A 14,267-nucleotide genomic window follows, 5' to 3' on the forward strand; every position below is an offset into this window, starting at 1 on the left:
TTTTTTTAAACCACCTGTGTTTGGCAGTTTTTTGGGAGTCGAGCTTGTGTAAATACACTTGGCTCTGCATCAGAACAGCTGCCTGTAAAATAAATCTAAATGATCTTTGAAAAACCAACAAATTTTTTTATTATGATTTAGTTCAGCAAGAAAACGTGGCTGGAGCCCACCTGAGGCCACGGGTGGAGAGGTGGAGTACACCCACCTTTGTTTCTGTGTTTTGCTCTTCATATGTGAGCTGTGAGGTGTAACACACACACACACACACTCGAGGGCTCCTGATATAGCCGCTTCAACACTAGCCGCACACACTCGGTCAGAGCCTGTGTGCTGACTGGGTGGAGGCAGAGACGATCAGTGCGCACTAACTCTGTGTGTGCTCTTAAGTGTTCCTGTATTTGTGTGATAAACAGGACTTATTCCTCATTTCCTGTCTCATCCTCCGCTCAGGTTTCAGCCTGTTCTTGGCTTTATATAATGTCATAGAGAGGCGATAGCCTTACCACGGTCACCTCAGGCACAGAAGCCTCAAAAGGGGAGGAGCCAAAATAGCTATTTTCAGACAGAAGCTGAGCTGAGGGCTACAGCATGGCTTGGATAAGATATTAAAGGATTATTGCCCAATATGAATAATGCAAAGCTGCTCTAGTAGAGCCCAAACTTAGAAAGATATAGCTGGAAAAGAGTTGGAGAGATCCATCAGTTCAGAAAACAAAAGCTGCTGATGAAACGTTACCTGATCGTGTTATCATTCACGATCCAAATATAAAAGACTTGTTGTGTTATGAAGAGTTAAATAAATGAATCACCGCTCATTCCAAACACTGACACCGAGCGTTTGGTTACTGTGGTTACTGTGAGGCTCAATTGTGACCGACAGGAGCTGAATGATAGACGATCTCAGAAAATATGAAATAAGGTCAGATGGAGGAGGGGGCTTCAAGGACAGATGATGACAGGGTAATAAAACTCAGAGACGAAGGACTGATTCCCGTTCAGCTGCGGGCTCGAACGTACCGTTGGATTGTGCAGACTTTGATGACATGCAGTCGTTCTGCTGAAAGTCCTTGAAGAAGACATTTATATGAGACAATTTCCAACATCAGTTATGGGTTCAGGAGGTGGCCGCTCATCTCTCGGCCCTGTTTGAAGATTTTATGGTTTGTTGTCACAGGACTAAATGCGTTGGTGGGTGGGTTCCTGTATCTGTGACCTCCATCAGACGCTCTGTGGAGCTCGAGCTCTTTATTCTTCCTCTTAGAGCTGCTCTGTAATTCAGACATACAGTAATAACCTGTCAGGCACACAGAAGTATGTAAACGACGCTTTTCCACGAGCTGCCACTTCAGCTCTCTGACATCATGAACACAGGAATCATCAGACAATCATTTGTGATGCCAGTGAACATCCTCCAGTTCATCCCCATCTCTGACTCTAATGGGCCCATTATTTCATAAAGATGCTTCATAGAATGATTTAACAAATTAAACTAGCGACATTGTGTTCCAGTGGTCAGCCCTGTTGTCTCACAGCATGAAGGGTCTGAATTCGCTGGCTGGGCGGGGCTTCCACTTGGAATTGGTTTGATATTCTGGTGGTTTTAATAAAGTTTCTCATTTGCTTTCAGACCCTGAAGTTAGTGTGACTGCATGCAGAGCTTCTGGTTATGTGCACGGTTCATCTCTGCACCCGTTTCTCAAATAGAGATAAGTGGAGGAACTGCACCACTTAGGAAACTAGCGCTGTCATTACAGCAGCTAAGAAAGAAAACCAGTCAGGTGGGCCGATGTGACAGCGAGGGGCTGCTTTCACCTGTACATTTAGTTTGAGCAGCATTTTAATCTTTTTTGTTTTTAAATAAAAATATTATTTTACTTAATATTCCACTTTGACTGACTCACATTTCACACGGAGCACTGTCTGTCTGGGATTCACTCGGATGTTGATTTGACAAAAAAACCATTTTAAAAGTCATCAGATTTATATTTTGGTCCTTTCTTGATTCTCTTCTGGTGCACTGACCTTAGTCTGCACATAACTCCAAACCCACAGGCTTCACACGTGACCATCACGTGTTACACACATTTTAGATGTGATTTGTAATGCACACTTTCACGCTCCTTTGAATAATAACAGTATCTAGCACAATGCTTCTTCTACTAGTTGTTGTAAACGTGCTGTTTGCAGGTCTTTAAAGAAGTCAAAAAGTCGTCTTGCAATTTGTCTGCATAACTGAAACATCTCCAGGCAGTTATTTTGAAGCCCTCGTCTAAATAAAAGGTGCAGCAGCCATAACAATCAGTAATGAATGAGACATAAAAAACTGCATTAATTAAAAAACAAAGGAAAAAAACTTTAAAATTAGGTTTACTTGTTACTTGTGTATCCGAGACGTCACATCTATGAAGCCAGTGTGCCACGCAACCCATGCAGGCGCAGGGAGAACACAGAGGCACCGTGGATGGATCATCGTGGATGCCAGTCATTTGTTGGAAAAAGTGTTTGCAGTAACTTTACTGTAATTAACAAAACTATTAACGGCATTTACAAAAAGTTGCTATAACTGGATTTTACAGCATCCATCCATCCGTTCTCTTCCGCTTATCCTTATGAGGGCTGCGGGGGGGTGGAGCCTATCCCCGCTACCATAGGTCGAGGTGCAGGCTACATCCGGGACAGGTCGACAGTCTGTTGCAAGCAATTATTGTAAATATATTGCAGAGTTTGTGTATATTTTCTTTACAGTAGGGTCACAGTAAATGTAAGTGACATTAAATGTCCTGTAAATTCACTGCTAGGGCCCAGAGCAGTAACTCCTCCCGGTTTAATGACCTTATACCGACGCTAGATGGCAGCAGCTGGAGGCAGATGCTGAGTGTAGCAGCTTTGAATATGGAAATCAGCCCCACTAATCTCAGCTCCACACATCACAGAGTGGACTTCAGCAGCACAGTGGAGGAAGTCTGTGCGTCATACGCGAGCCTGAATGAAAACTCTGGCCGGCTTTGGTCACTGGGATCATCTTCACGGTTAGCTTCTCATCTCCTTATTTCTATGAATCAAATGTAAAGGGGGCAGTGTTTAGTCTTCAGCGACTCACTTCCATCCTGACTGGGTGGAACTGCTCTGAACACTAACTGCCTGATTTCCTGCAACAATCAATCCCACTGTTTCTAATTGGACGTGGTAGCGCCCCCTCCTCTTCCTCTGCTCTCCGGTTTATTGTCACTGACATTCGGATTATTCCTCACAGCAGCAGCAGCAGCAGCCCGCTCCTCCTCCTCGTCTCCTTCTCCGTCCGACAATGCGGGCACAAACTAAGGATTTATAATTTCCCCTTCGTTTCCTCCTCGTTTGCACGGTAAGAGAAATCTTTCCTTCCTTCCTCATCTTGTTTCGCTTTGAGCGTTTCTTTAAAATGTTTTCGTGCTGCTGAGCCACGCGCACGCGAGACAGCGCCGGGCTCTCGTGTGGACGCGCAACGCGTGAAGTGGGTTACCGGTGGGAGCTTTGGTGTTGTGCTCGGGCTGTTTGACTTTAACTTGCACAGAACTGAGCGGTGTGTGTGTGTGTGTGTGTGTGTGTGTGTGAGAGAGAGAGAGAGAGAGAGAGAGAGAGACACTGCTTGCGCGCGCTCGGTGGCTCTTTGGATCCGAGCCGTTTGTTGGGAACGTTCCGCGCTGGATCCGCGCCCCCCCCCCCGTGTTTACTTCACTCACTGCTGGACAGTCCGCGTGCCGCCGTGCACGCCTGCAGAGGTGACGGGGTCGCGCTCATACAGGATTTTTTGCCTGTGATTTGAGTAGAAATGATTGGCCGGAGTAATCTGAGGTGGGCCCCCGGAGGCTCCACTGACCCCACTCTCATATCGACCCCTCTAATAGAAGACACTTACCCCAGCACTTACACCCCCACCTACACCCCCACCATCTCCTCCAGAATTTTGGGTGGCATATGGCTGCTTCTGCTCCAAGGCTCACAGATGTTCGGTTGTTACATCAGCAGCCTTGTTTGGAGACAAGACGCTCAAACCACATCCTGCCTTCTGCTTCTGTGTGTGTGTGCAGAAGTGTGTGGGTGTTAGTGTCATTATGGGGGCCTGTGGCTCAGTAATTGCTATGGTCTGATCTCGTTGTGTCCTCACTGGAGAGCTATAATCCTCAGCTGAAAGTAAGCTCACGCAGAAAGAGTCAGAGTGATCCGGGATGTATTTCAGTGGGAAATATGCAAATATCCATCTCTACAGGAGGCAGCATCTGTGGGCTCGATCTGTGATTATTCACCTTTTGCAGTGTCTGCTCTCCCGCCTTCACAGGAGGGAGAAGTGTTTTTCCCCTCAGCACTTTAGAAGCAGGTCACAGTCAAGGTATAAAGCAATAATATTCATTATATTTCTAAAACTGTGGAACAGATTCCCCAAAACAGTCCAGATGGTTAAAAATAAATAAATAAAAGTTACCGTTTGAGAAGCTGCAACATTTTCTCCCTTTAAAAAAAAAAAATGTTTTGGGAAACTGCTTCAAATGTTCAGAATCAACAAACCGACAGTCCAAGCAGATTCAAACAGTTTAAGTTACACAGAAATATTAAAAGTAAACACAACAAAGCTTGGCAAAAACTGACCAAGCAGTTTATTAATGTGACGCTGTTGTCCCTGCTCTTGTGACTGAACCCAGTCCACGACCTTCACAAACCCCTGCAGGATAAACTGGGCCCATTAACCATCCCAGTGCTGATTAGCTCTCAAAGACTTGATTAAAAGACAGGATGAAAGCACCTGCTAGCCTAGCAACGATCAGGCTTTTTCAAAGCACGGTGACCTTCACCTTCATACGGGCTGGTTTTTGTTCACTGGGCCTCGGATGAGACTGTTGAGGTGCTGCGGTACGTTTCATTGGTTGGGAAGCCCTCCATAGGAACACCAGCTTGCTTGGCTTTAGATCCTACTTCTGAAAAATGTAGATGGTTTAACTTTTTTATGAGAGATCTCCTAATGTTTTATCCACAGCGCTGACATGTTTGGCTCACCTCTCAGCTGCTGATTTACTGCTCAGTCCGATTCTCTCAGCTACGGCCGTGAGTTGTAGGTAGAAACGATAAGAAGCCGGCTGCGTGCTGTTTCACTGGAATTCGAGTGACTGCCTGATGTATTTAAGTTGTATTGTTCAAAATCGAAACAAAGTTACTGTGTCAACATACGCAGGCAATGAGATATTACAGGCAAACTCTATATTCTACAAGCATGTAAAGATATACTTTTCTTTCTGAGACTCTGGCGTTTTCATCCAGCACACGTCTCATCGGTGTTCCTCATATTTGGATTCTCTTTTGTTTCGTTTAGTTTTGAGTTTGTTCGCGGGCGTTCAGAGGCCCATCTGCAGCTCCGGCATTCCCCAAAACCCTGTGGCTTAATTTTCTGATGTAGGATAATAAAAATACTTTTGGGAACTTTTGGACTCCAAGAAAAAAATTACAAAATGTAAATCTGACTTCAGGTTTCTTTTCTGGAAGTTGATGCAAACTAGCAGACTGATCCTGCATCACCTCTGACCCATCAGGCTGTTACAATAACAAACACGTGCATGACCCTCCAGTAAACATATTACATGAATCTAAATATTATTAAGGATTTTTCAGGATAAAACGTTGAATATTGTGACCGATGCTGAGCGCTGACAGCCTGCTGTTGTGCGCTTTTCTCCAGGCGCGCTTCGCAGCGGTTTGCAGCCATTTCTTTGCTGTCAGCAGAAGTAACGGTCTATTTTTGTCTTTACAAATAGCTTTTATTGAGCTCTTTAAAAGCCGCTTTATTGTGCAATGTGACAGCAGCGCAGTGAACTCGTGTCAGTCTGCGGGCCTCACATTTACAGAATACGAGGCCAGTTTCCGGTGAGAGCATCAGTCTTCTGCCTGCTTTATCTTCACTGCTGCTTTCTGCTGGATTAGTCGAGGATGTCGAGCGATGCCTTTTCAGTCTGGCGTGGCTGATCGTGGTATCGCACACTCACAGATGGTCCAGAGACGGCTTAAAAAGTTGTCAGATCAGCTCTGATGCGCCGACAAACTAGTGCAGCGCGTCGGACGTGACGAAGGACAACAGCTGGCGGCGCTTTCAGAAATCTGGCTTTGAAATCTCGCGTCATCAGAATCAGAATCAGAATCAGAAAGGGGTTTATTGCCAAATGTTGAGCAGGTTTACAACATTAGGAAATTGCTGCGGTGCTTCAGTGCAAACATAGTGTCATAAATAGCACTTAAATAGACATGAAAAAATAAAAGTAGGGATAAGAATTAAAAGTGCTACGTAGAAAGATATATCATGAGTGCAGGTGGTGATCAGTGCCAAACATGGAATGATGCAGTGACACAGCGTAGGGTCATGTGTTAGTGGTCGGGGAACAGTCATATGGTTATTGTTCATGTGTCCAACAGCAGAGGGGAAGAAACTGTTCTTATGGCGAGAGGTTCTGGTGCGAATGGACCGGAGCCTCCTGCCTGAGGGGAGCAGGTCAAACAGACTGTGTCCAGGGTCCAGACTGTGATTGAGTTTGTGTTTTAAATGATACGTGCACAACAAATCAACAAGACACGTGTCTTACGGATACTACAAACGCCTCTATTAGTCCTCTATTAGTCCAAAAATCCTTTGGTTAGAAGTTCATTTTTATGCACAGCACTGTGGGATGTCGTATCAGCGCGCGTTCATTTCAATAAAAGTCTGAGATCTTTTTTCTTTTCTTTGGAAAAAAACCAAAAAATCTTTGGATTCAAATTAAAAATGTAAGAAAACCACTCAGAGTAAATTATTCCATTTAAATGTTTAAAATTGTTTTCATCATCGACTCTCTAAAGTAACACCAAAGAGGCTTTTTATAAACATCTTTATTTGAATATTTAAATATGAGCATCACTAATGCACCACAGTATTTATTCATCTACAAAGAACGAACGGACCCTTTTAAAATGCATACAAACTCAACTAAACTCTAACATGAGGCAGTAAAATGTGAGACGTTTGCATCGAGATTTTAAATGATCTCAGTCAGGCTCCAGGTGATGACATCACCACCTTGAACAGATCCCGGGACGCACGTTTTGTTTTTGTGGAACTAACAGCGTGGGGATGTCTGCTTACTGATGGTGACCGTGACGGCTGCGTGGTGACTCTGTGTCGAGCTTACGTGCTCTCTGTGCCTGAACTCGTGAATATGTTGCTGTTGTTATTATTTTTTTTTTTAAGTTGTTGTTGTTTTTTTTACTTTTTTAAATTTAACCAAAATAATCCCAACATGAGCCCAGAGAATGGGAGGACTTTGAGCTCTGGAGAAACAAGCAGACCTGCTGGTTGTTGGCGTGTTGCGTTGGAAGCTTTGCAACTGTGAAATGTTCAAAACCCTGATGCATCATGAAAAAACCAGAGATGAGGATCCACCATCAGCCACACAACGATGATTCTCCATGATTTATTTATTATCTTTGGCCCTGAATCTTGGTCCCGTGAGCCTCTCGGCTGTGGACGTGACCGGGTCAGATCTTTGCAGCTCCTCCCTCTGTAGCCTGTGGTGATGTCACCCTGTGCTTTGTGATCAATCAACGATTTCTTGTAAACATACTGAACTCTTTATCAGAATTTTAACTATTTATGAACATGCTGCACATTTATTCATGTGCATCATCACGAAACGACAATAATTCATTGAAAGGACACAGAAAATAAATGAATATCAATAAATTAATACTAAATGATTTTCTTTTCATGTTTATCTAGAAGCTTTAAATTTTACAAAACCTAAAAACACAGAAAAATGAACGTTTTGGACGTTAGCTGTGTGACGTAAACACAACCGAAATGTGGGCCAGAAATGAATTTTACTCTCAGTCTGAACACAATTCAGTTTTATTGATACATCACAACAACATATATTTTATATCCGGTCGTTAAGTCTGACGTCACTAGCCGTGTCTGGGCCTAAACTCCGCTGCAGGTCCATATATCAAACGATCACTATGGCATTACTGAGAGTTGAAAACTGTCTAAAGTCTTTCATCTTTAATAAAATGATCAGCGTTCTGCTCTACCAGGTGTAACAATTGAGTTTAACATCCAGGCATCCATGAAAACGTAATTTATGACATAACGGAGTTAGAAGTTAGCAGGAAGTTAGCTCGCTAGCTTCTATCTAAATACAATATAGCATGTCCTGACTGCGGGGTTTTGGAAACAAATTCAAACGTACAGCTCTGCTATCACTTCCAGCATAAATGAAGACAGAAAACTAAACAGCAGTGACGTTTGTAGGGTTACTGAAGTTGGGCTAGCTGGTATATAATGATGTGCTACGTGACCGCTAGCGACACAGCTATGTTAGCATAATATAAACAAGCTAACTTTTTTTCCACTCGATAAAAGTTAACGTGAGTGTTCGTGGTGGTCAGGAACAAATGTAATCGCATGGCAGGATGCTGTAAAAGGACCAAACTTCAGCCAGGAGAACAACTGAGATAATCCATCCACAATACGAGGTTAGTCATTCATATACTGCTGCATGGGCTGGGCTGTAGTTACATCCTAAGGTTTTAAAAACTGAGCTTAAATAAATGATTAGCGGTAATAAAAGCCGAGGGAGGTCAACAGGGATCACTGACTGTTTTAGGAGCTTTTTGAGATTAAATAGAAGAAAATACAAAACATTAAACATGTTAACAACACAAAAGCCATATTAAACGCAGACTACTTTAGGCCCGGAAGTAGGATTCGTCACGTCATCACTTAACGACCGGATTGTAAGGTTAACCCTGCAATAATACATACAGAGAAAAACCCAACAATCATATGACCCCTATGATCAAGCACTTTGGTGACAGTGGGAAGGAAAAACTCCCTTTTAACAGGAAGAAACCTCTGGCAAAACCAGGCTCAGCGAGGAGCGGGGCCATCTGCTGTGATTGGTTGGGGTGAGAGAAGGAAGACAGGATAAAGACATGCTGTGGAAGAGAGACAGAGATTAATAACAAGTATGATTCAATGCAGAGAGGTCTGTTAACACATAGTGAGTGAAGAAGAAACACCCAGTGCATCATGGGAATCCCTCAGCAGCCTCGTCTCCGAAAACGTCGGAGCGCTTTTGAAAATATGCGGTGTCTTGATAAACTGAGCAGATATTTGAGGTTTACACAGCTACAGTCTCGCCTAAAATGTGTGTTAAAAGTTTATTTTGTGACCCAGAAAGAATAATAAGAGTAATATTAAAACTAACTAGCTGCCGCCATTGTTGGAAACTGAGCTGTGCTGAGCTATGAATTCTGGGACACAGCTTCTTCTTCTATGGGGTTTAACAGCTGGCATCCTTGTACATGCAGTGCTGCCATCTTCTGTTTCAGTCCGTTATTACACTCTTAAATCCTGCTACTTATTCCTGCGTCTTTTGGGATCTTACAAAGCTTCAAACGACACGTCGACGATTTTGATAGACGACGTAATCGTGACTAGTCAACTAATCGTGGCAGCCCTACTGTTAACACGAGTGAAAAAGAAACACCCAGTGCATCATGGGAACCCCCGGCAGCCTACACCTATTGCAGCATAACTGAGGGAGGATTCAGGGTCACCTGATCCAGCCCTACCTGTACACTCTGTAAGAACACAGAGCCACCTGCGTGTGTTAGCATTAATCAACGCTGGATGCTAAACCTATTTTTGTGGTCACCTCTAATGTGAGGGAGAGCTTACATGGCGTTGTTGGAAACCAACCAGCTGGATGAGGATGAGTGTAGCTGATAGTTGGAATACTTTAAGAATTTCCAGGAAGTCCAACAATCTCTCACATTTAGTTTTCCTGGTCCCTGCATAGCGGCGCCGCTGACCCAGCTGCCCTCAATCGGAGTCGGCGAGCTTGTCGTCCATCTCTGGTTGGTGGTGTCAGGAGAATCTCAGCTGATGGGTTTTCAGGATTCACACAAAGCGAGCTGGAATATTTTTAACTCTCGCCAAAGCAGCTTTGCCTCTGATCGTGTCACCTCATATGAATTAGTGTCAGCTCATCTCATTTCTTAGACTCGGCGTGTAATGCAGCGCTGCAACGCCGTCAGAGTCCAAGTGTTCAGTCATGTCTGTACGACCGTCAGTTCAGAACTCAGCAGAGAACGAGTGAAGAGCAAAGCTGGAGCCGGAGAATGTGGCTTATTGTTTTAAAACGAAACTAATTATGAGGAGCCTCGTAATAACTTGATGATGTTTAGCGTTAAGCTGCAGCTTTTAGCCGAACGTGACAGAAGATGCAGTTTGACAGATTTCGTCTGTCTGTACAGCGCACTCGAGTTAAAGCGGCCTCGCTCTCGGTGCACGGCGTGCTCCCACTCAGTCACTCAGTCAGCCAAACACTGCCGGCTGCATATCAACCAGCCACATCAAACGGCCCAGTGATGCTGCCGCTCCGTCCTCGCTGAGCTTTAAAAGGAGTTTAATCTGGACTCTGCTGTAGATGGGTGAGCGTCGCTTGTGTGCGCGTCCCAGGGAGCGCGCTCGGAGCGAGAGGGGTGGAGATTTTAGGAAGCATACTTGCATTTCAAAGTAATGGGCTATTTATAGGGCAGACAAACAGAGTGAGAGAGCGAGGGGGGGGGGGCAAAGCGTCCACTGCCTGTGGCCTGTTGTTGTTACCATCGAGGAATGCACCAGTGGCTGTTGTGATAAGGATGGTGTGTAAGGGTTGCAGCGTGTATGTTTTAGTCGCAGTGATTAGACTGCGGACACAGTCACAGACATGCACGTTTCTGGGGATCATGCTAATTTATGCTGTTGCGATGGAGTTGAAAGGTGACGGCGAGCTCTCGGGCCTAAAGCTGGCTGATGCAGCATGTCTGTTTGTGTATTTCTAATCGCAGAGAGTTGATTTCATGTGCGTTTGTTACCTCGCTGCGTGCGTGGAACCAATCGTAGAGAAGACTCTGTGATCATCAAAGGTGCAGATATGGATCGTGCAGGGCAGCCGTGGCCCGAGGCTGACCACGTGGCTTCTGGGATGCGTAAACAAATTAACCCGGCCTGCTTTGTGTGCGAACACGTGAACGAACAGGGAGGTAGTTGAATCGCCGGATGTGCGAGTGCGTAAAATGTCAGGGCCGCTCGCTGTTTTCCATGTAATCCACGGCCCGGGAGAATCCACGGGAAACACTGATCGCTTCATTTTTTTTCTGATTAAATCCACAAAAGTCCTGAGGGGGAAAGAGAGCTCTGAGACGACAGACGACGAGGGCAGCAAACGCTCGAGCTGCGTGTGCTGTAACGAGAACTTAACTTCATTTAAAGAAGATGATCAGTGTTCCCTCCGCAGCACACGCATGTCGGCACCGTGTGTGTCAGAGGAGCTGCTGCAGAGTGAATCCAACCTCATGATCTGAATTCAGTCACAGTAACAGGACTGAGCGTGAGGTGGACTCTGAGGGGACAGTGAGGTTAGCAGGTTACATCCAGAATAACTGAGGAACCTGTGGGAAATTAAACAGATAAAGGGAAAAATCATGTTGAGATTCTCAAGAAAAAACATTTTCTGAATCCACGTTTCCTGGAGGACTTTGGTGTGGTCTCCGACTCTGCATACACCCAAGAGGCAGCATCGCCGCACCGCCCTGCAGCTCACTGCGATATGCTGGTCTCTCTCATCCTGCCCCCCTCTCCCAGTCACTGTATATGGACCGATGGGTAAGAGTAGCAGTGATGAGTGCAGTGTTTGCAGTTTAAGAAGACTCTGCGTGGACTGCTCGGCTTGGAAAAGTGTGCTTTTTCTTTTTTAAGCATCTGGTAAATAATGGAAAATGTTGACCTGCCTCGGGGCGTACTCTTTCCATTCCACTGAAAGGTGAAGAGGATAAGATCTCTAACCTCGTTGATACCAGCGGCTCAACATTCGGACACGTTGCTTTGACACACAGCACCTACGAGGGCAGCAGGTTAATCTGCTGAGGAGCAGCTCGCAGAACACGACTGAGAGCCCGCGTCGACTCGGCCAATCCAGCCGCCCGTCTGAAACGTAACGAGCCCGACCGTCACAACCACGGTGAGACTCACAGGAATCAAAGGAGCCACTGCTAAAGTCCTGTGTTTGTGTCCCAGTGGGTGAGAGCGGTCTGAGGGGGTCACCAAAAGTATATCTGCAGTGTTGGACATCAGGCTGAAAGATAGAGGGATTCCTTTCATTAACATCTCACCCTGCAGATGTCTTTCACTCCAATATTTTCACTTTGAAAAGATGTCCGGAGCTTTGTGCTCAGACACTTTCTTTTAAAGTCTCTTAAGACCTGCCGTGGACCACCTGTGTAATATTAAACAGCAGAAAGACAAAGTTTGAGTCTCTCTGGTGGATTTAGTGACGCATTCAAGAACCAAAGAATCAGATATTTCTTTCAGGACTAAAGTTTGTGTCTCGCTCTAACAGAAGGAGAATGTTGTCGTGTGCATTGACAGCTCGATATGAAACCTTGTTGTACTGAAACATGTTCTCGTGTTTCACTTTTCACACACAAACTTTTTTATTTGCATTTCCTCATTTTATGGATCCTTTTAGTTTTCATGAAGCTGAGGTGACTCAATTGTCACATTTTTCTTATGACTTCTTCACGTGCAGAAATGTGCGTTTGAGGCCGTTACCTGCTGCGAGTGTCGTAAACGTACAGAAACAAAGAGCAGAGCTGAACTTGGAGGCTCTGTGTCGGAGCTTTTAATGACGTTGCTTGCACTGCAGGGGTTTCTTGAGGAAACGCTTTATCGTTTTTATCTCGACTCCACTTAAAGAAATTCATCTTTCAGAAGCGTGACGCTGTAGGATCTTGTGGGGTAAACACACTCGCATCGATTTGTTTCTTTTTTTCCCAACACAAAGCTTCCTTGGACGAGCAAAGCTCCGTGTTTGGGTGCTTTAAACTTTATTTTACCATCCAAGTATTTCCAGGCTTTTATCAGGAATCCAGGACTTGAGCTTTGATGTCGATGCCCACCAAGTCTCCTGTGTATCGTCTGTGCTGCAAACTTTAGTGGCCTTCTACCTCAGAAAAGCCCCCAAAATTGTGCTCTCTTCTTTAACCTAACCTGTTTTTAAAGGGCGAGCATTGGCGTTGCTCTGTTCTTTGCTTTCTTTCACACAGGTGGAGGTGGCAGCAGAGGTGTGTGAGGGTTTCAGAGGTAGCTTTATTGCAGGAGGGTTCGTCTCCCTGGTTGAAGAACAGAAATTTGATAACGTTCATGCACAAACTGCATCACAAAAAGTGTAACGCAGCATATTCGTGAATTCAGACACAAACATTATGAAGTAGAACAAGGAGTCAGAAATAGATCAGACAGCTTCAGACTGAGGTTCTGGGCTCTGCAGCAGGAGTCTGACAGCAGCGGGTGTCGTGGGATAAGACGGCTGCTTTCTTTCTTGTTTCTCATCATCACGGGCCAGACACCGTCACTATTCTGACATCTTTGCCGGAGCTGCATTGCAGTAAATAAAGGTGAACGTTGGAGAAGTAAAGGGGAGATTCGTTGGTTTTTGAAAGCACAGCTCTGTCACAGAGTGACTCACAGAAATAAGAGGTGTCATTAAAAGCTGTGGGCATCTGAAGAGAAAATGCACAATAAACTCATTACATTTGGATGATCTCATATTCAAGGTCATCTTCTCGGGCGTGTTCAGACAGTTCGTACACTGTGTGCTCTGTGGCTTCAAACTTGCTTAAAGGGCAGCTGTGGACTTCTCCTACAAAGCCACCCACCTGTGTGGAGGATCACGGCTGGTGATGAGTTTCCACACCTGAAGGTTTGTTCACCAGAATTTGCATAGCGCTTTACTAGTCCCTAAGGAAAGCACTTTAGGGTAGCCACAGCCACCCTGGGGCGCACTGACAGAGGCGAGGCTGCCAGACACTGACCACCACCAGTAGGCAATGGGTGAAGTGTCTTGCCCAAGAACACAACGACTGAGACTGTCGGAGCCGGGGCTCGAACCGGCAACCTTCCGATTACAAGGCGAACTCCCAACTCTTGAGCCACGATCGCCCCACAGAAGGGACAGAAGGGTTTGACGTGCTGGAGGAAATCTAACATGCAACCAGAGGAACAAGTGCAGGGAAGCACAACAGTGTCGTCTTTGTACTGCCAGCTTTACTTTCTCCCTTTAGTAGCTTTGCATTCTTGATTGTTGTGTGTGTGTGTGTGTGTGTGTGTGTGTGTGTGTGTGTGTGTGTGTGTGTGTGTGTGTGTGTGTGTGTGTGTGTGTGTGTGTGTGTGT

The 14,267-nt window shown here is 45.2% G+C and overlaps 1 protein-coding gene across 5 annotated transcripts in view; it reads left to right on the top strand.

Annotated features, from left to right (window-relative positions):
• Window positions 1–2,886: 2,886 nt before the first annotated feature.
• Window positions 2,887–14,267, top strand: part of pcbp4 (poly(rC) binding protein 4) — a 218,545-nt gene continuing 207,164 nt past the window's right edge. For 3 of the 5 annotated variants that reach the window (XM_042223664.1, XM_014335709.2, XM_042223665.1), the window contains exon 1: window positions 2,887–3,361. The gene's annotated coding sequence lies outside the window, so the exon portion shown is untranslated. The remainder of the gene's footprint in view (window positions 3,362–14,267) is intronic. The other 2 variants (XM_005928939.2, XM_005928940.2) reach the window with 2 other exon arrangements.

The sequence above is a fragment of the Haplochromis burtoni genome, unplaced genomic scaffold (genome assembly GCF_018398535.1).
Source record: "Haplochromis burtoni strain Fernald_Lab_line unplaced genomic scaffold, NCSU_Asbu1 Contig_117, whole genome shotgun sequence".
NCBI classification, from domain to species: domain Eukaryota; kingdom Metazoa; phylum Chordata; class Actinopteri; order Cichliformes; family Cichlidae; genus Haplochromis; species Haplochromis burtoni.